This window comes from Aulostomus chinensis, chromosome 1 (genome assembly GCF_037954235.1).
Source record: "Aulostomus chinensis isolate RoL2024-O1b breed Wild chromosome 1, RoL_Achi_v1.0, whole genome shotgun sequence".
In the NCBI taxonomy this organism is placed as follows: domain Eukaryota; kingdom Metazoa; phylum Chordata; class Actinopteri; order Syngnathiformes; family Aulostomidae; genus Aulostomus; species Aulostomus chinensis.
This window is the reverse complement of record NC_141320.1, coordinates 16,287,463-16,309,748: the sequence shown is the minus strand read 5'-3', so window position 1 is coordinate 16,309,748 and position 22,286 is coordinate 16,287,463. Positions and strand designations below refer to the sequence as shown.

The following is a 22,286-nucleotide window of genomic DNA, read 5'->3' as shown; positions in this document are numbered from 1 at the left end:
TGATTATGAAGTTAATGGACAAAATGTGAATTGAAAGAAAACACATTTCTTCAGCAGACTTTGATCCAACATTGAAGTTAGAGTTTGGTGGCTGCTCCATGTTGGAGGAAACCAGGCGATGTTGGACCATCACAGGGAAGCTCCTTTGCCTCCTCTGCTGCCAGTTCAACCACTCACTCCCATCAGTGGAGAGCAGCTTCAACTGGGTTTGGAATTTACCACTGTGGATGCATAGGAATGTGGAGAAAATGTCCTTTGTCAGAAGTGGGATTCGAACCCACGCCTCCAGGAGAGACTGCGACCTGAACGCAGCGCCTTAGACCGCTCGGCCATCCTGACAGACACTGAAAGTTGCAGACTGAATTAATTCACTGACAAAGTAGAATTTTTTTTCCACAGGAGCTACTGGCTCCTTAGTTGTTGCATTTATTGTTAACATTAAACACACAGTCTGTGTTCATGGCAGTAAGAAACGAACCAGAACATTTGAACCACGTAACATCTCTTGATCAGTTTGTTACATGGGACACATTCCAGACAGGAAGGTCCTTCTGAGACTTGAACTGGGATCACTGGACCCAGAGTCCAGAGGGCTCACCATTCCACCATGGAACCAAACACAATGAGGAGCTTCCTCTAAATACCACTTGACATCACCTGCAATCAACCTGGTTGGCGCTGTGGGATTGGTCTTTACTGCTGAGACAGAAAGAATCCTCCCACATTGGCTTCTTTTAACTGTCAACATTGGTTTGGCTCATTGGAACATTTTCAAACCCTCGTTGCTCAGATTTTACATGAATTTGATCATGACTTTAGACAAATGTTCTGTTCATGAATTAAATAATCACTTGAGTTATGAATTTAGTGAGTCAACCAGACTTGGTCAAAGATAAAAGTTAGTCTGGTTATTATTCAGTTTCCAGTCAGTAGGGACACACACACACACACACACACACACACACACACACACACACACACAGCCTGTCTTCAGTATAAAATGGTCTGTCACGTTCTCTCACGTTGGAAGATTTCTCTGACTCCATTGTGAATACAGAGATTCTTCATCTGCCACCTGAGTCTTGATCCACTGATTCCTCTGATCCACCTCTTTCTGCTCCAACAAGGCTGACATGGATCAGGTGGGTCCATGTCATCCAATCAGGAGGTTTCTCCTCTCAGTTAATTTTCTTCATCCCAGTTTAGATTGATTCTTCTCAGCCTGATGAAGGAGCATCTGATCAGGTGTTTGACTGCTTGTTGGTTGTAATTCCATAGATTTTAATCTCAGATGTTATAGAATTAAGAATGCAATGGCAGTCCTGCCAAGTGACATCACTGACATGACAGGATGGCCCAGTCATGTGACTGAAGGAGCTGAGAGCTTCTACACATCATTGTTGATGGTGTCTTCCACTGTAGTCAGCAGCCACAACTCCTCTATCAACACCTGTCAGAGACCTGCTGGAGGCCCCACTGAGGTTTGAACTGGGATCACTGGATTCAGAGTCCAGAGTGCTCACCATTCCACCATGGAACCATCAAAGATGAAACAAGTGAGACAAACTATGGCACTAATCATGTACGAGGGACTGCAGTGGTTTTCTGGATCTAATTTCCACAAACAAATGATGATTTGGGGAAAGGTCTGACAAAGTCTGACAAACAGACCCTGATTTTTTCACAAACAAATGATGATTTTTAGACAGTGACACAGGGCTCTTATTTTGGAGGGCCATCAGGATGTGAAATATCCCAGACCTCTGAGATCAGAGCTTTCACTTTGATCTCAGGGTCCTGAATTTGGAGGTTCCTTCTTTGGTCTCCAAGTTCTAACTCCCATCTGACTGAATCCTTTTTTCAATGAACTCCTCAGACCCTGATGATGTCAGGAAGAAATCCAGACATTCAGTTCTCATCTCAGCTGTTCTGACTGAGACATCAAGCAGTCAGGAAAAAAGTGTTACGACCCAAAGTGGGACCTTTACAGGAGCTAACAAAGTGTCTTTTTTCCTAAACTACTTGAGGAACTGGTTAAACCAGTAAAATATGCATTTCTGTGTGCAGACCAGTGAGGAGCCTGGGTGAGTGGAAGGATGTTTACCACCAACACAGAACCCAGACTTTAGTCATGTGATGAGATGGAGACTCTGATGATGAAGTTAATGGACAAAATGTGAATTGAAGGATGAACACAAATGGGTTTTTGAACCAAACACATTCCTTCAGTAGACTTTGATCCAACATTGAAGTTAAGAGTTTGGTGGCTGCTCCATGTTGGAGGAAACCAGGCGATGTTGGACCATCACAGGGAAGCTCCTTTGCCTCCTCTGCTGCCAGTTCAACCACTCACTCCCATCAGTGGAGAGCAGCTTCAACTGGGTTTGGAATGTACCATTGTGGATGCATAGGAATGTTGAGAAAATGTCCTTTGTCAGAAGTGGAATTCAAACCCACGCCTCCAGGAGAGACTGTGGCCTGAACGCAGCGCCTTAGACCGCTCGGACATCCTGACAGAAACTGAAAGTTGCAGACTGTAATATGAAATGAATTAATTCACTGACAAAGTAGAATTTTTGTTAACATTAAACACACAGTCTGTGTTCATGGCAGGAAGAAATGAATGTGTGTGTGTGTGTGTGTGTGTGTGTGTGTGTGTGTGTGTGTGTGTGTGTCAAGTCACAACAAAAGTTCTCTCATGACTCTTTACTAGTAGAGCAGGTCCAGCACCAAACTGCTTCAATGAATCTACACCCAACAATTCTCCACCAGCAGCACATCCTGCAACAGTGGCGATGAAAACCTTCCTTTTAACAGGCAGGAACGTCGAGCAGATCCAGGATCAGTGGGGACGGCCTTCTGCTTTGACCGGTGTGGGGAAAGAGAGCAGGAGAGCAGGGCAGAGACAAAGACCGATAATGCTCTGCTAAAACAAGGACTGTTCAGTCAATGGTAGAGCAGAGTGGTGCAGAGGAAGCGTGCTGGGCCCATAACCCAGAGGTCGATGGATCAAAACCATCCTCTGCTAAAAGAAGAAAAATAAAATGAACCTGCGTCTTTAGAAATGTGTGTCTGTTAAAAAGAGATTCATAAGGATTTTGTCTTCCTCCACAATCACCAACCATTGTGAGAGTTAACAACAGTCTACTTTCTGACTGAAGCAAAAGTAGACTTCAAAAGGTTTTTCTGATTCAACATAGCAGCTAAATTTCCATTTCCATTTCCTGAACAGGACAGGTTAAAAAAAGGGAATGTCATGACTTCCTCTGTATATTAGAATATGAACGACTAAAAATGTTCATGCCCAGTTTTAAGTTAGAATTAAACTGAAAATACAAAAATCTCAGTGTTGTAAACTGTTTCAAACAAATTCTACTGTTGAACAGTTCAAGTGTTTCTAATTCAGATTCAGATTCAGATTCAGATGACTTTATTTATCCCCGAGGGGCAATTAAAGTACGGTACAACTGAGCAGCATGACATTAAAAAACAATAGTAAAAAAGAGGGACATGACAGTGGGAATAAATAAGAGAATAAAAATAAGATTAAAGATAAAATACAATAAATATACTACATACAGGATGTACACAATATAAAATGAAGAGTAAGGTGACTGGAGTGAGTGAATAAAGTGCAGACAATGTAAACAGTATAAACAGTGTAACAGTGAATGAAGCTGAATGTGCTCTCTTATACTTTCCTCTATTGTGTTTTTTTCATGTCCTCCTGAGATCAAAGACAGAATTCCAGGTACAAATAAAGACACTATCAAAGCCCCCCTGATGACATCATCATCAATTCTGACTTTGATCTGGAGGCTCTTGCTTTAATCTTGGCTTTGATCTGGCTAATGTTTCCTGACAGGTTGCTGTTTCCACTCCAGAGCAACCAGTAGTTGATCCTATCAGACCAGTCTGATGAACGAAGCTTTTCACTTTACCAGTGGAATCACTGGGAAAAGAAACTCCTCCTGTCAGATGAAGGCTTCACTGTGTTGAGGAGGGTTTGTTCAGATGATTCTAGAAGAATAAATCAAAACCTCATCATTGAACATGAACATTAATCACTGATGACTGTTTTAACTGAACCTACTGGATACTGTGGTGCCTGATGAGGAGACAACTTGGGTACAAAGTTGCAGAAGAGGGTTTTTGGAGGGAGATTTAGATGAGATGGTTTCCAAATCAAATCGGTTGTCACGAAGGAAAGTCTGCATTAAAACACTTATCAGTATCACTAAAGGAGGAAGAGGAGGAACAAAACATGTGGCACCCTGAGCAGGAGAGAGGAGAACAAGAGGGAGAAGCCATCGTTAGCTTAGCGTGTTTACAAGGCAGAAAGACTGTTGCTACCAGAATGATGGTCTTCTGAACTTCTGCCAAATAAAGCAATTCGGTATTAATTTTTGGTGGGTAATTAGTCAACGAAATAAGGAATTAGCAGGGAGGATCACACTTTAGCTAGCACAATGAAGCAAGGCTCTACGTTCAGCAACACAGAAAAAGGAGTTGAGGTCACAGGCTTCTTGCAACCAAGGTCAAAAATCCAAGACCAAGCCTCCTCCAGAATGAGGGGAGGGGTCAGGGGCAGTTTTCTGCATTGTCTGCAAACTGCTGTAAATTACAGGAAACCTGAACTTCCACTGTCAATGTATCCAATTGATGAATAATTGTTTGATCTATACATAGATAACTTGTAGTTATTGCACACACACACACACACACACACACACACACACACACACACACACAGAGTCCTACTGACTAACCCATGTTTTTCTTCACTTAAACCACCACTGGAGTATTGAAAGAGATTGCATGAGACACCATCAACTTACATTAAAAACCCCTGACTGCCTTTAATTCCCTCCTGGCTGCAGGAAATTTGACAGATCAGCCCCCATAGCGGGCCTGCACGGTGGTGCAATGGTTAGCACTGTGCCCTCACAGCAAGAAGGTTCCGGGTTCGAGTCCTGGCTCGGGCGCGGGATCTTTCTGTGTAATAATAATAATAATAAGCAGAAGATGACGATGGATGGCCCATAGAGTGGAGGTGAGACCACAACCATGCTCTACAATCAATATTTACATCAAACCAGCACCATCTCAACAACTTAACTTGACTAAATATATACATGATTCCAGACTACTACACCAACTCAATAATACATCCACATAATCATTCAATGAACCTTGCCTGTGATTGTACCCCCTCCCCCATCTGGGAGCAAAGGTTTGCACCTACAGCTCTTAAGGAGCTTCCTTGGACCGCTCTCCCCTTTTGGCTCCACCCCCTTTAAGGAAACCACCAGGAAGAGGTGAGGACTGACGTGACGACTGAAACTGCCACATTTACATAAGACAAACTAGATCAACACTAAATACCAGGCCTTGCACAGTGATTCCCACTGACTGACACTGGGGTCTTCATTTTCCACAGGCAGGATGGCCGGTCCCCCTGTGCTTCCCAGGTCCCTCCCTGGAACACATGGCATAGAAAATATTTCACTTGTTTGCTGATTCAATAAACCTGACCATTAACATGTGTGTGTGCCTCTAATTTACATAAACTGTTAATACCAAGACAAATGCTACCTTCAATTAATCATTCATGTCATGGAACCCTTGGTCTCCATTACATTGGTCAACCAGAGAAGCTTCAACTGATGACGCTCATTCAACCATGGTGAAGGTCAACCTCCATTATCTGCTGTGCTCCTTAACAGGGGAATTAGCTCCAATGGTAGAGCGCTAGCTTAGCATGTGAAAGGTAGAGGGATCGATGCCCTCATTCTCCAGAATACTTCAGCTTGTTCTGTTGATCAGAGGAGCTGCTGGGTGATGAATGCTGATGTTTGTCCACTGGTGTGATAAAGTGTCCCCTGTTACTGAGATGTGGATGAACACCTGCTCAGGTCAAAGCTGCAGTCAAGTCATAACCCTGTAAAGCACCAAATAACAAAAGTTACACTTTACAAGTAGAACAGGTTCAGTTCAACACTCCTTAAATGAATTTACACCCAACAATTCTTCATGAGCAAGCACATCCTAGCTTAGGCCCAACTTTTCTTGGCGCTCTCCCAGATGCTTGGGAGCTGCTGGGGGAGCGCTAGTTGGGCCTAAGCTAGGAGCTAAGCTAAGGTGGTCCGCACCTGCTAGTGAGGGCTGGCTAGCTCTCGCAGCTTTTGGTGCAGAGCCGCTGCAGGTCCAATTCAACCTCGCTAAGCCTCACCTCAAACACAACAAAAAACTACATTTAACACACTTATCAGTATCACTAAAGGAGGCAGAGGAGGAACAAAACATGTGGCACTCTGAGCAGGAGAGAGGAGAACAAGAGGGAGAAGCCATCGTTAGCTTAGCGTGTTTACAAGGCAGAAAGACTGTTGCTACCAGAATGATGGTCTTTTAAACTTCAGCCAAATAAAGCAGTTAGGTATTAATTTTTGGTGGGTAATTAGTCAACGAAATAAGGAATTAGCAGGGAGGATCACACTTTAGCGAGCACAATGAAGCAAGGCTCTACGTTCAGCAACACAGAAAAAGGAGTTGAGGTCACACGCTTCCTGCAACCAGGGTCAAAAATCCAGGACGGACGAAGGGGAGGACGACAAAGACAAAGACACAAGAAACAGAGATAATAACCATAAACTCCATAACAACCATAACAAATATAACCATACAGAACATATATAACAAATATAACAAGAAAAGCATTAAAAATATGTCACCTCTGGTCAGATATCCTGATTTGCATTTGTGTCTCTCAGCATTTTCATTTTCATGTTAAAGCCTCCAGAATGAGGGGAGGGGTCAGGGGCAGTTTTCTGTGTTGTCTGCAAACTGAATTACAGGAAACCTGAACTTCCACTGTCAGTGTATCCAACTGATGAATAATTGTTTGATCTATACATAGAAAACTTGGAGTTATTGCCCACACACACACACACACACACACACACACATTTTGTGAAACAACTCAGGAGTCATCAGGTGTTTTACTCAGAGGGATTCATTCATGATAAATGAGCATGGAGGAGACCCAGTAATCATCAACACAAGCGTCACATGAGCAGGTCACCACCCACTTTTATTGATTGGTTCTTGTAAGAATCACTCCTAACGCCATCAGGATGTCATTTTTTGTCCTGCCCTGTCTCAACTGTTGGAGCACAACTACAGCCTGAACTCTGCCACTACCTTATCCCTCCCTAACATCCTCATACAGACCCACTATCTGGACTAGCCTGACCCCCCTGACCCTCATCAGTCACTCCTAGTGCCTCCCACTGGAGGGAATAGGAGCGTCTGTGAGCTCTGACTGTTGGGATGCACATCCATGTGATGGAAGAGCTGTTTTAAACAGGGAATCATTTGACCTCTTGACCTGTGTGGGCAGGTACAGAGGGACGATTCCATCATGAACAATAATATTACTAAACAAATGGGTCTTTAGCTTCTTTCTAAAGGTGTCCACAGCATCCTCATGTCCAGTGGGAGAGCGTTCCAGAGTCTAGGAGCTGCAACCTGGAAGGTTCACTCTCCTTCAGTGAGGCTGAATCCCTGTGGTCAGGGAGGATAAGGGACCCCACAGGTATCACTAAAGTGCTTTAGACTGCAAAGCACTCAGCTAATCAAGCTGGGATCAACTGCTGTGGTGATCAAGGTATCATCATATATAACAAACAAAGAAAACAGAGTTGAGGAAAAGCACACAAAGAAGAAGCTATGAACATGAACAGAGCATCTTCTACACCAGATGTCACACGGCTCAGTAGACCTCTGGTTTGACCCCTAGCAGGTCCAGTCTCCAGGGTGCCCCCATCATTCTGCTTTTCAGTTGCAGGACATGCAGCAGAATCCCATGGCTCCTCTGCAGAAGAACATGTGAGAGCATCTGCTTGCTCTTCTCTGGCTGGACGTAGGGGAGAGTCTGTTTGCTCTTCTCTGGCTGGACGTAGGGGAGAGTCTGTTTGCTCTTCTCTGGCTGGACGTAGGGGAGAGTCTGTTTGCTCTTCTCTGGCTGGACGTAGGGGAGAGTCTGCTTGCTCTTCTCTGGCTGGACGTAGTGGAGAGTCTGTTTGCTCTTCTCTGGCTGGACGTAGGGGAGAGTCTGTTTGCTCTTCTCTGGCTGGACGTAGGGGAGAGTCTGTTTGCTCTTCTCTGGCTGGACGTAGGGGAGAGTCTGCTTGCTCTTCTCTGGCTGGATGTAGGGGAGAGTCTGTTTGCTCTTCTCTGGCTGGACGTAGGGGAGAGTCTGCTTGCTCTTCTCTGGCTGGACGTAGGGGAGAGTCTGCTTGCTCTTCTCTGGCTGGACGTAGGGGAGAGTCTGTTTGCTCTTCTCTGGCTGGACGTAGGGGAGAGTCTGCTTGCTCTTCTCTGGCTGGACGTAGGGGAGAGTCTGCTTGCTCTTCTCTGGCTGGACGTAGGGAAGAGTCTGCTTGCTCTTCTCTGGCTGGACGTAGGGGAGAGTCTGCTTGCTCTTCTCTGGCTGGACGTAGGGGAGAGTCTGCTTGCTCTTCTCTGGCTGGACGTAGGGGAGAGTCTGCTTGCTCTTCTCTGGCTGGACGTAGGGGAGAGTCTGTTTGCTCTTCAGAAGTTTGCTGGACCTTCACTTGAAGGTCATGATTTTCCTCTTTCAAACAGCTTTTTAAATCATGAAGATTTCCCAGGATTTCCCACTGAGCACTGTTCCTTTTCTTCTTTTGTGTTCTCACTGCACATAGAAGACTCTGAACTTCACCGTTCAGACTGTCACTTTGTGGGGTCCTGGTCCTTCCTTGATTCAAGGTGGGCCAACGCAGCAGTGAAGGTCTCTTTCTCCTGAGATGCAGTAGAAACTCGTCTCCTCAAACATCCATTTTCTGCCTCTCTCTCCTCACTCTGGGATCTCAGCTGTTCAAGAGTCGTCTTCTTCTCAGTGAGTTCTTCCCTCATCAGGGAAGAACCCAGCAGAAGAAAATCTGCATCTTGAACCATGGAAAAGAAAAGACCCGGCCAGAAACTCAGTAGTATTTAAACACACACTTCTTCAGATTTAATGTCACCCACACGGCTCATCAGCAGTCCAGCTCTCACTTAAAAGAAACGGGGACAGCACGGGAGCTCAGCATGACTTCTTTTCCCTTTTTTTTTCAGTTGCAACGTAGCGAGGCAGCGGCTAACAAGCTAGCTAACCGCACTCGTTAATGGCAAAACTTACAGGTTGCTTGCATCCTCTTAAAGCACAGTCCGCAAATCGACCCACAGGAAAAAAGAAAGAAAGGACTCCGGTCTCCGCGCAGAATTAAAAACAGCATCTGTCTTGCTCTCTTACACCAAAAGCTCATTCTAGCTGCAGTGAAATGTCTGCGTGCCGCTACTTCGTTCAAGTCCGGAAGAGAGAGAGAGAGCGGAAGGAGACCCCTGACCTTGACGCGTCTGATCTGTTACGTTGCGTCAAGTGAACTTCGCATGTCACCCCAATCTTTTACTACACTTTTTTTTTTATTTTAAAGGCACATTCACATGAAATAAAATACCCTTTTTAACAAATATAATAATTTGTGTATTATTAATGTTTTTAACCTATTTATTGACCCTTTTTAATATTTTTAACCATGAACTAATTTATTTATTCCATGTAAAATCATTTTAGGCTATTTATTTAATCAAACTTGATGTTTTTGTATTTATTTATTTAATAAATTGAGGAATCTGGACTTTTCCAAATAGAGCCTAGTAACCTGGGTTACAATACCAATTACCATTCACAGTCACAGTCCAACCTACACCTTTGTAATGGCTGTACATGATGTCATCATAAAAACCCTTCCTCCAGGGAATTGTGAGTCATGTAATGTGCTATAGGGCCGAGTCGCTGTGGTTCTATTCCTTCTACAGCAGCCACGGAAATATGGGGCGAGGTTTTATCAACCTGAAACAGTGACAAAGCCAAACCTCCAACGTTTGGTAAATAGAAAACACCTTTTGGGGTTCTTGCCAAAGTATCTGAGAACACAGAGAATTGTGATCCCGTATTTGGGTCTAACAGTTTGAAGCAGGCAACATCTGTTCCTGTCATATCAACATGTAGAGTTACATGGAGGTCTTGTAATCCTGTTAACCTGGAATGATCTGGCAGGTCTTCTTTTCCTGCTAAGAAATCATCCGTCTGAATCCAGGACACCGTCAGCATCTGATTGAAAAGGAGTACATGAGAGAATAATAGCATCCTGTATTTACAGCCTGTAGCATGTTGAAGAAGCATTCAGAGTCATGGTCAGGGACTGTGGTATGAACGCCTTCAGGAGAACAATGAATAGTTGCACGCCACTTGGTGAACAAATCCCGACCCAGTAGATTACTTGGTGAGTTATCAGTGATTACAAATGGATGCTCTCATGAAATGGGTCCAAATTGAACTTTGGCTGGTGCTCCAATGGACTTTGCATAGTTGCTCCAGCAATTGCTACTGTTTTTATATTTTCAGAAGTAGGAACTAATCCTACACGGTTAGCATCTGACTTATTAATGGTGGAAACTGTTGCACCTGTGTCCCCTAAGAGTTCAGCAGATTTTCCATCTCCTGATAATTCAACTTTAGGTTCAGCAGTTAAGAGTTATTTGAGAGCATTCAGTTACAACTTTCTGTTTTTCATTTTCATTGTTGCACACTGGAAGACACTGAAGTGCTGTCCTATTGTTGAGGGGGATGCCACAGGTTCAGAGGCGGTCCTGGTCTGGGGCCCTGTTGAGTCTGAGGTCTGGGGTGCCAGTTTCCTCTTCCTGTTGGTCTTGGCCTTCAACCCCTCTACCTCTTCTAGGATACAATCCTCTTCATTAATCGCTTCTTCTCCTTCATCATTTAACACATTTTTGTCCTGGTATCCTAGGTTTCCAGGCTCTAGTTCTTCTTCTAAATGCAGGGCTCCATTGAGCAGTGGGAGAGAGTGAGGCAGACAAGTTCTGCTCTCTTTTAGGAAGCTTAGACAGTTCACCAAGTGACGGAACAGGACTTTGGAGATCATCATTGGCAGCAGCAGCTGCTCAAGCAGAGGTGGAGGACTGAGTAGGTTTGCTACTGGGAGTCTGCTGCTGTAACTGGTAAAAGGTGTTCTCCTACCAGTCTACATGATCAGTGGAGTCGTTGCATCGAGTCTGTAACCTCAGGTGTTTAGGATCCCATCCTCGTCGCCATTAATTGTGGTCAAGTGGCCCTGCGTGGGGGGGTCGTCCGGCGGAGCAGTGAACAGAAAGGAGGCGTGGTCTCTTTCTCAAACCTTACACACTTTATTCATGCATGAGAGAGAAGTTACAGCACTCATAGAGCATCAGAAGTTCTCTGATGTTTCTGAGGAACAGTCAGCTATTTATCACTGTGGGGAGGGGACATACAGATTGGAGGTAGAGTCATGTCACATCCAAGAATTCTCAAAATCTCAAAACAGGCGCCCAGGTTGAGGTCAAATAGTTCAGATTATTCAAATTAACAAATGCAACCATCAATCTGCCAACCACAAAGTAAGTTTACAACTTTGAGACCTGGAGCATGAGGGTACACACTTCAGCTCCTGTGGTTTGACCCAAATATATTTTAACGTCCATGAATAAGCATCCTATTCTGCATGAATAGCACATTTACAACATGAGCAAACATTCTCTAAGGTTTTAATCGTCTCAGCTGTGACGCTCTTCCACATTCTGCCTGACGTTTGCAGAGAAACATAGAAACCAACAGGTCATCTTCAGCTGCACAGTCATAAATTTCCATTAGCTCATTTCTGAAGAACTCACATTAAATAATAGAAAAAGATACATAAGAGAAACATAGAACAGGAGAGTGCTCAAACAATAAAGAAACTAAGCGAGATTCTACAGAACCTCTTTGAACAGAGGAGGTGGACTGCGACATTTCCTTTCACCTATTTACAACCAAGTCCTTTCAAAGCTTCCCCAAAGAGTTCAGCTGAAAGACCCATGTGGAACGGCTGATGCCAACACAGCCCATTAGCATCTGAGTGGTCGGTGAAACCCCCTAACGACCACCCCTGAAACTCCCTGACACCGCACAACGACTGTCGTTTGGAGAGGCCAGGTGAGTCTCGGGAGGGTCGTTTCCACCACAATAGCACTGACCACTCCCACATAGGTTTATAAGCTGGAGTTTCCACACTCTTCACTAGAACTGAAGAAGCCTCTCGGATGAGAGGTGAAACGTCTTCAAGATAAACTTACGTCCAGTTGACCAGATTTTACTTCGCTTCGATCTACGATGACCTGGATGAATGAGAACCTACACAGACATTCTACAGAATGAAAGGAGATCCCTGACATGGCCGGATTCCTTTCCTTTGCTAATTAATTAGTAAGATCATGATTAGAATGTTAGCATTTTACAGTTCTGTGACCTCAGAATATCTGGGACTCTAAAGGAAATCACTTACATGACTGGAATCCCTTTCTTGGCTTATTAAAGGATCTCAAGCCCTTCAGGACCCTGTTCTTCTGGGGGGGGGGTTGACGCTCCCCTCGCTGTGTCTCTTGTATGGCAGCAGGTATCTGGAGGGCAGGGAGCTGTTCATTCCTCCGAGATGGAAGCACCTGGGTCCAGAGCTCTCTTCATTAACTGATATTAAGTGTTTTTCTGTTGTCTTATATATTATCTTTTAATAATACTTTGTACTCACGCATACTTACAAGTCAAGCATATACATGATATAAGCTTACGTAGATCGAAAAGACAATTGTTCTTGGAATGTCTATCTGTGTTATCTCCACTATTTATGAGTTCCTTCCTGGTGTCGGAACGGTACCAACTAATCCTGGTGCTCAGGAGATTTGTGGGACCCCCTTGTAAAACCCCTTTAACTACTTCCAGATGTTCAAGAGTTCAAAAAAGGTGACTTGCAGCTAAGTCATTGATTCTGCCTGGGATGCATGAGCAGGAGATCCCGGATCAATCACTAACATTCAAGAAGTACATTGATGAACTAAATACAGTGTTGGATCTTTTTCTACCTCTTTGGGAACTGCCATAGAAACAACTTTGTTACAGTGATGTAGTAAGAATTGCTAATGAACTCAAAATGATGCTCACAGTGATGTAGTGAGAGTTGCTAATAAACTACATGATGCTTACAGTAATGTAGTAAGAGTTGCTAATAACCTCAAAATAATGCGACAGTGATGTCAGAAGAATTGCTAATAAACTCAAAATGATGCTAACAGTAATGTAGAGAAAGTTGCTAATAACCTCAAAGTGATGCTTACAGTCATGTAGTAAGAGTTGCTACGATACTTAAAATAATGCAACAGTAATGTAGTAAGAGTTGCGACGAACCTCAAAATAATGCGACAGTGATGTCGTAAGAATTGCTAATGAACTCAAAATGATGCTAACATTAATGTAGTGAAAGTTGCTAATAAACTCAGTGATGCTTACAGTAATGTAGTAAGAGTTTCGAAGAACCTCAAAGTGCTGCTGACAGTCATGTACTAAGAGTTGCTACGAACCTCCAAATATTGCGACAGTGATGTCGGAAGAATTGCTAATGATCTCAAAATGATGCGACAGTGATGGAGAAAGAATAGCTATTGAACTCAAAATAATGCTAACAATAAAGGAGTGAAAGTTTCGAACAACCTCAAAGTGATGCTGACAGTCATGTCGTAAGAGTTGCGACTAACCTCAAAATAATGCTCCGGTGATGTCGTAAGAATTGCGAATGAACTCAAAATGATGCTAACAGTAACGTAGTGATAGTTGCTAATAAACTCAAAGTGATGCTGACAGTAATGTAGTAAGAGCTTCTACTAACCTCAAAATAAAGCAACAGTAATGTAGTAAGAGTTGCTACGAACCTCCAAATATTGCGACAGTGATGTGGGAAGAATTGCGAATGATCACAAAATGATGCGAAAGTGGTGCAGTAAGAATTGCTAATGAACTCAAAATGATGCTAACAGTAATGTAGTGAAAGTTTCAAATAACCTCAAAGTGATGTTGACAGTCATGTGGTTAGAGTTGCGAGTAACCTAAAAATAATGCTGACAGTAATGTAGGAAGAGTTGATAATAACCTCAAAATAATGCGACAGTGATGTCGTAACAATTGCTAATGATCTCAAAATGATGCAACAGTAATGTAGTAAAATTGCTAATAAACTCAAAATGATGCTAACTGTAATGGAGTGAAAGTTTCGAATCACCTCAAAGTGATGCTGACAGTCATGTAGTAAGAGTTTCTACGAACCTCAAAATAATGCGACAGTGATGTCAGAAGAATTGCTAATGATCTCAAAATGATGCGACAGTGATGTCGTAAGAATTGCTAATGAACTCAAAATCATGCTAAAAGTAATGTAGTGAAAGTTGCTAATAAACTCAGTGATGCTTACAGTAATGTAGTAAGTGTTTCGAACAACCTCAAAGTGATGCTGACAGTCATGTAGTAAGAGTTGCTAATAACCTCAAAATGATGCGACAGTAATGTAGTAAGAATTGCTAATGATCTCAAAATGATGCAACAGTGATGGAGTGAGAATTGGTAATGAACTCAAATTGATGCTAACAGTAATGTAGTGAAAGTTTAAAATAACCTCAAAGGGATTCTGACAGTTTTGAATGAAGGTTGCTACGAACCTAAAAATAATGCAACAGTGATGTTGAAAGAATTGTTAATGAATTAAAAAATGATGCTAATGGTAATGTAATGAAAGTTGCTAATAATTCTACAGTGATGTAGAAAGAATTATTAATGAAATCAAAAATGATGCTACAGTGATGTTGTACGAATTGCTAAAAAACTCAAAATGATGCTAACAGTAATGTAGTGATAGTTGCTAATAAACTCAATGATGCTTACAGTAATGTAGTAAGAGTTTCGAACAACCTCAAAGTGATGCTGACAATCATGTAGCAAGAGTTGATACGAACCTTAAAATAATGCAACAGTAATGTAGTAAGAGTTGCTACTAACCTCAAGAAAATGCGACAGTGATGTTGGAAGAAATGCTAATGAACTCAAAATGATGCTAACAGTCATGTAGTGAAAGTTTCGAATAACCTCAAAGTGACGCTGACAGTAATGTAGCAAGAGTTGCTAATAAATTCAAAATAATGCGACAGTGATGTGGGAAGAATTGCTAATGATCTCAAACTGATGCAGCAGTGATGTAGTGAAAGTTTCGAACAACCTCAAAGTGATGCTGACAATCATGTAGCAAGAGTTGATACGAACCTTAAAATAATGCAACAGTAATGTAGTAAGAGTTGCTACTAACCTCAAGAAAATGCGACAGTGATGTTGGAAGAAATGCTAATGAACTCAAAATGATGCTAACAGTCATGTAGTGAAAGTTTCGAATAACCTCAAAGTGACGCTGACAGTAATGTAGCAAGAGTTGCTAATAAATTCAAAATAATGCGACAGTGATGTGGGAAGAATTGCTAATGATCTCAAACTGATGCAGCAGTGATGTAGTGAAAGTTTCGAATAACCTCAAAGTGATGCTGACAGTCATGTGGTTAGAGTTGCTACGAACCTCAAAATAAAGCAACAGTGATGTCGGAAGAATTGCGAATGATCTCAAAATGATGCTAAAAGTCCTGTAGTAAGAGTTGCTAAGAAACTCAATGATGCTTACAGTAATGAAGTAAGTGTTTCGAACAACCTCAAAGTGATGCTGACAGTCATGTAGGATGAGTTGCTACGAACCTCAAAATAATGCGACAGTGATGTCAGAAGAATTGCTAATAAACTCAAAATGATGCTAACAGTAATGGAGTTAAAGTTTTGAATAACCTCAAAGTGATGCTGACAGTCATGTAGTAAGAGTTGCTACAAACCTTAAAATAATGACACAGTAATGTGGTAAGAGTTGCTACGAACCTCAAAATAATGTGACAGTGATGTCAGAAGAATTGCTAATGATCTAAAAATGATGCGACAGTGATGTCGTCAGAATTGCTAATAAACTCAAAATGATGCTAACAGTAATGTGGAGATAGTTGCTAATAAACTCAAAGTGATGCTGACAGTAATGTAGGAAGAGTTTGTACGATACTTAAAATAATGCAACAGTAATGTAGTAAGAGTTGCTACGAACCTCAAAATAATGCGACAGTGATGTCAGAAGAATTGCTAATGATCTCAAAATGATGCTAAAAGTAATGTAGTGAAAGTTGCTAATAAACTCAGTGATGCTGACAGTAATGTAGTAAGAGTTGCTATGAACCTAAAAATAATGCAACAATAATGTAGTAAGAGTTGCTACGAACCTCAAAATAATGTGACAGTGATGTCAGAAGAATTGCTAATGATCTCAAAATGATGCGACAGTGATTTAGAAAGAATTGCTAATAAACTCAAAATGATGCTAACAGTAATGGAGTGAATGTTTCGAACAACCTCAAAGTGATGCTGACAGTAATGTAGTAAGAGTTGCTACGAACCTCAAAATAATGCGACAGTGATGTCAGAAGAATTGCTAAAGATCTCAAAATGATGCGACAGTGATTTAGCAAGAATTGCTAATAAACTCAAAATGATGCTAACAGTAATGGAGTGAATGTTTCGAACAACCTCAAAGTGATGCTGACAGTAATGTAGTAAGAGTTGCTACAAACCTCAAATAATGCGACAGTGATGTCAGAAGAATTGCTAATGATCTCAAAATGATGCTACAGTGATTTAGTAAGAATTGCTAATGAACTCAAAATGATGCTAACCTGAATGGAGTGAAAGTTTCGAATAACCTCAAAGTGATGCTGACAGTCATGTAGTAAGAGTTGCTAATGAACTCAATTTAATGCTACTGTGATGTCGTAAGATTTTCTAATGAACTCAAAATGATTCTAACAGTAATGGAGTGAAAGTTTCGAATAACCTCAAAGTGATGCTGACAGTCATGTAGTAAGAGTTGCTACGAACCTCAAAATAATGCGACAGTAATGTAGTAAAAGTTGCTACGAACCTCAAAATATTGCGACAGTGATGTCGGAAGAATTGCTAATGAACTCAAGATGATGCTAACAGTAATGTAGTGATAGTTGCTAATCAAGTCAGTGATGCTTACAGTAATGTAGTAAGTGTTTCGAATAACCTCAAAGTGATGCTGACAGTCATGTCGTAAGAGTTGCTAATGAACTTAAAATGATGCGACAGTGATATAGTAAAAGTTGCTACGAACCTCAAAATAATGCGACAGTAATGTAGTAAGAGTTGCTACGAACCTTAAAATAATGCAACAATAATGTAGTAAGAGTTGCTACGAACCTGAAAATAATGCAACAGTAATGTAGTAAGAGTTGCTACGAACCTCAAAATATTGCAACAGTGATGTCGGAAGAATTGCTATTGAACTCAAGATGATGCTAACAGTAATGTAGTGATAGTTGCTAAGAAACTCAGTGATGCTTACAGTAATGTATGAAGAGTTTCGAACAACCTCAAAGTGATGCTGACAGTCATTTAGTAAGCGGTGCAAATGAACTCAATTTAATGCTAGAGTGATGTCGTGAGAATTGCTCAACAACTCAAAATGATGCTAACAGTAATGTAGTGAAAGTTGCTAATAAACTCAAAGTGATGCTGAAAGTAATGTAGTAAGAGTTGCTACGAACCTCAAAATATTGCGACAGTGATGTAGGAAGAATTGCTAATGAACTTAAAATGATGCTAATGGTAATGTAGTGATAGTTGCTAATCAACTCAGTGATGCTTACAGTAATGTAGTAAGTGTTTTGAATAACCTCAAAGTGATGGTGACAGTCATTAGGAAGAGTTGCTACGAACCTCAAAATAATGCGACAGTGATGTCAGAAGAATTGCTCAAGATCTCAAAATGATTCGACAGTGAATTAGTAAGAATTGTCATGAACTCAAAATGATGCTAACAGTAATGGAGTGAACGTTTCGAATAACCTCAAAGTGATGCTGACAGTCATGTAGTAAGTGTTGCTACGAACCTTAAAATAATGCAAAAATAATGTAGTAAGAGTTGCTACGAACCTCAAAATAATGCCACAGTAATGTAGTAAGAGTTGCTACGAACCTCAAAATAATGTGACAGTGATGTCAGAAGAATTGCTTATGATCTCAAAATGATGCAACAGTGATGTCGGAAGAATTGCAAATGAATTCAGAAAGATGCTAACAGTAATGGAGTGAACCTTTTGAATAACCTCAAAGTGATGCTTACAGTCATGTAGTAAGTGTTGCTACGAACCTCAAAATAATGCGATAGTAATGTAATAAAAGTTGCTACGAACCTCAAAATATTGCGACAGTGATGTCGGAAGGATTGCTAATGAACTCAAGATGATGCTAACAGTAATGTAGTGATAGTTGCTAAGAAACTCAGTGATGATTAAAGTAATGTAGTAAGAGTTTCGAACAACCTCAAAGTGATGCTGACAGTAATTTAGTAAGAGTTGCTAATGAACTCAATTTAATGCTACAGTGATGTCGTGAGAATTGCTCAACAACTCAAAATGATGCTAACAGTAATGTAGTGATAGTTGCTAATAAACTCAAAGTGATGCTGACAGTAATGTAGTAAGAGTTGCTCCGAACCTCAAAATATTGCGACAGTGATGTCGGAAGAATTGCTAATGATCTCAAAATGATGCGACAGTGATGTAGTAAGAATTGCTAATGAACTCAAAATGATGCTAACAGTAATGGAGTGAAACTTTCGAATAACCTCAAAGTGATGCTTACAGTCATGTCGTAAGTGTAGCAACGAACCTCAAAACCATGCGACAGTAATGTAGTAAAAGTTGCTACGAACCTCAAAATATTGCCACAGAGAGATCGGAAGAATTGCTAATGAACTCAAGATGATGCTAAAAGTAATGGAGTGAAACTTTCGAATAACGTCAAAGTGATGCTGACAGTCATGTACTAAGAGTTGCTACGAACCTCAAAATAATGCGACAGTGATGTCGAAAGAATTGCTAATGAACTCAAAATGATGCTAACAGTAATGTAGTGATAGTTGCTAATCAAGTCAGTAATGCTTACAGTAATGTAGTAAAAGTTGCTCCAAACCTCAAAATAATGCAACAGTGATGTCGGAAGAATTGCTAATGATCTCAAAATGATGCGACAGTGATGTAGTAAGAATTGCTAATGAACTCAAAATGATGCTAACAGTAATGGAGTGAAAGTTTCCAATAACCTCAAAGTGATGCTGACAGTCATGTAGTGATAGTTGCTAATAAACTCAAAGTGATGCTGACAGTAATGTAGTAAGAGTTGCTACGAACCTCAAAATATTGCGACAGTGATGTCGGAAGAATTGCTAATGATCTCAAAATGATGCGACAGTGATGTAGTAAGAATTGCTAATGAACTCAAAATGATGCTAACAGTAATGGAGTGAAACTTTCGAATAACCACAAAGTGATGCTTACAGTCATGTAGTAAGTGTTGCTACAAACCTCAAAACCATGCGACAGTAATGTAGTAAAAGTTGCTACGAACCTCAAAATATTGCGACAGTGATGTCGGAAGAATTGCTAATGATCTCAAGATGATGCTAACAGTAACGTAGTGATAGTCGCGAAGAAACTCAGTGATGCTGACAGTAATGTAGTAAGAGTTTCGAACAACCTCAAAGTGATGCTGACAGTCATTTAGTAAGAGTTGCTAATGAACTCAATTCAATGCTACAGTGATGTCGTGAGAATTGCTGATAAACTCAAAATGATGCAAACAGTAATGTAGTTATAGTTGCTAATAAACTAAAAGTGATGCTGACAGTAATGTAGTAAGAGTTGCTACGAACCTTAAAATAATGCAACAATAATGTAGTAAGAGTTGCTACGAACCTCAAAATAATGCGACAGTGATGTCGGAAGAATTGCCAATGATCTCAAAATGATGCGACAGTGATGTAGCAAGAATTGCTAATGAACTCAAAATGATGCTAAAAGTAATGGAGTGAAACTTTCGAATAACCTCAAAGTGATGCTGACAGTCATGTAGTAAGTGTTTATACAAACCTCAAAATATTGCGACAGTGATGTCGGAAGAATTGCTAATGAACTCAAGATGATGCTAACAGCAATGTAGTGATAGTTGCTAAGAAACTCAGTGATGCTTACAGTAATGTAGTAAGAGTTTCGAATAACCTCAAAGTGATGCTGACAGTCATTTAGTAAGAGTTGCTAATGAACTCAGTTCAATGCTACAGTGATGTCGTGAGAATTGCCCAACAACTCAAAATGATGCTAACAGTAATGTAGTGAGAGTTGCTAATAAACTCAAAGTGAAGCTGACAGTAATGTAGGAAGAGTTGCGACGAACCTCAAAATAATGTGACAGTGATGTCAGAAGAATTGCTAATGATCTCAAAATGATGCGACAGTGATGTAGCAAGAATTGCTAATGAACTCAAAATGATGCTAAAAGTAATGGAGTGAAACTTTCGAATAACCTCAAAGTGATGCTTACAGTCATGTTGTAAGTGTTGCTACGAACCTCAAAATAATGCGATAGTAATGTAGTAAAAGTTGCTACGAACCTCAAAATATTGCGACAGTGATGTCGGAAGGATTGCTAATGAACTCAAGATGATGCTAACAGTAATGTAGTGATAGTTGCTAAGAAACTCAGTGATGCTTAAAGTAATGTAGTAAGAGTTTCGAACAACCTCAAAGTGATGCTGACAGTAATTCAGTAAGAGTTGCTAATGAACTCAATTTAATGCTACAGTGATGTCGTGAGAATTGCTCAACAACTCAAAATGATGCTAACAGTAATGTAGTGATAGTTGCTAATAAACTCAAAGTGATGCTGACAGTAATGTAGTAAGAGTTGCTACGAACCTCAAAATATTGCGACAGTGATGTCGGAAGAATTGCTAATGATCTCAAAATGATGCGACAGTGATGTAGTAAGAATTGCTAATGAACTCAAAATGATGCTAACAGTAATGGAGTGAAACTTTCGAATAACCTCAAAGTGATGCTTACAGTCATGTAGTAAGTGTTGCTACGAACCTCAAAACCATGCGACAGTAATGTAGTAAAAGTTGCTACGAACCTCAAAATATTGCGACAGTGATGTCGGAAGAATTGCTAATGATCTCAAGATGATGCTAACAGTAATGTAGTGATAGTCGCGAAGAAACTCAGTGATGCTGACAGTAATGTAGTAAGAGTTTCGAACAACCTCAAAGTGATGCTGACAGTCATTTAGTAAGAGTTGCTAATGAACTCAATTCAATGCTACAGTGATGTCGTGAGAATTGCTGATAAACTCAAAATGATGCAAACAGTAATGTAGTTATAGTTGCTAATAAACTAAAAGTGATGCTGACAGTAATGTAGTAAGAGTTGCTACGAACCTTAAAATAATGCAACAATAATGTAGTAAGAGTTGCTACGAACCTCAAAATAATGCGACAGTGATGTCGGAAGAATTGCCAATGATCTCAAAATGATGCGACAGTGATGTAGCAAGAATTGCTAATGAACTCAAAATGATGCTAAAAGTAATGGAGTGAAACTTTCGAATAACCTCAAAGTGATGCTGACAGTCATGTAGTAAGTGTTTATACAAACCTCAAAATATTGCGACAGTGATGTCGGAAGAATTGCTAATGAACTCAAGATGATGCTAACAGCAATGTAGTGATAGTTGCTAAGAAACTCAGTGATGCTTACAGTAATGTAGTAAGAGTTTCGAATAACCTCAAAGTGATGCTGACAGTCATTTAGTAAGAGTTGCTAATGAACTCAGTTCAATGCTACAGTGATGTCGTGAGAATTGCCCAACAACTCAAAATGATGCTAACAGTAATGTAGTGAGAGTTGCTAATAAACTCAAAGTGAAGCTGACAGTAATGTAGGAAGAGTTGCGACGAACCTCAAAATAATGTGACAGTGATGTCAGAAGAATTGCTAATGATCTCAAAATGATGCAACAGTGATGTCGGAAGAATTGCTAATGAACTCAGAATGATGCTCACAGTAATGGAGTGAAAGTTTCGAATAACCTCAAAGTGATGCTTACAGTCATGTTGTAAGTGTTGCTACGAACCTCAAAATAATGCGATAGTAATGTAGTAAAAGTTGCTACGAACCTCAAAATATTGCGACAGTGATGTCGGAAGGATTGCTAATGAACTCAAGATGATGCTAACAGTGATGTAGTGATAGTTGCTAAGAAACTCAGTGATGCTTAAAGTAATGTAGTAAGAGTTTCGAACAACCTCAAAGTGATGCTGACAGTAATTCAGTAAGAGTTGCTAATGAACTCAATTTAATGCTACAGTGATGTCGTGAGAATTGCTCAA

At 40.7% G+C, this 22,286-nt stretch overlaps 1 non-coding gene across 1 annotated transcript; it reads right to left on the bottom strand.

Annotated features, from left to right (window-relative positions):
• Positions 1-256: 256 nt before the first annotated feature.
• trnal-cag (transfer RNA leucine (anticodon CAG)) lies at positions 257-339 on the bottom strand. Its single transcript has one exon. It is a non-coding gene; the product is annotated as a tRNA-Leu (tRNA).
• Positions 340-22,286: the final 21,947 nt, after the last annotated feature.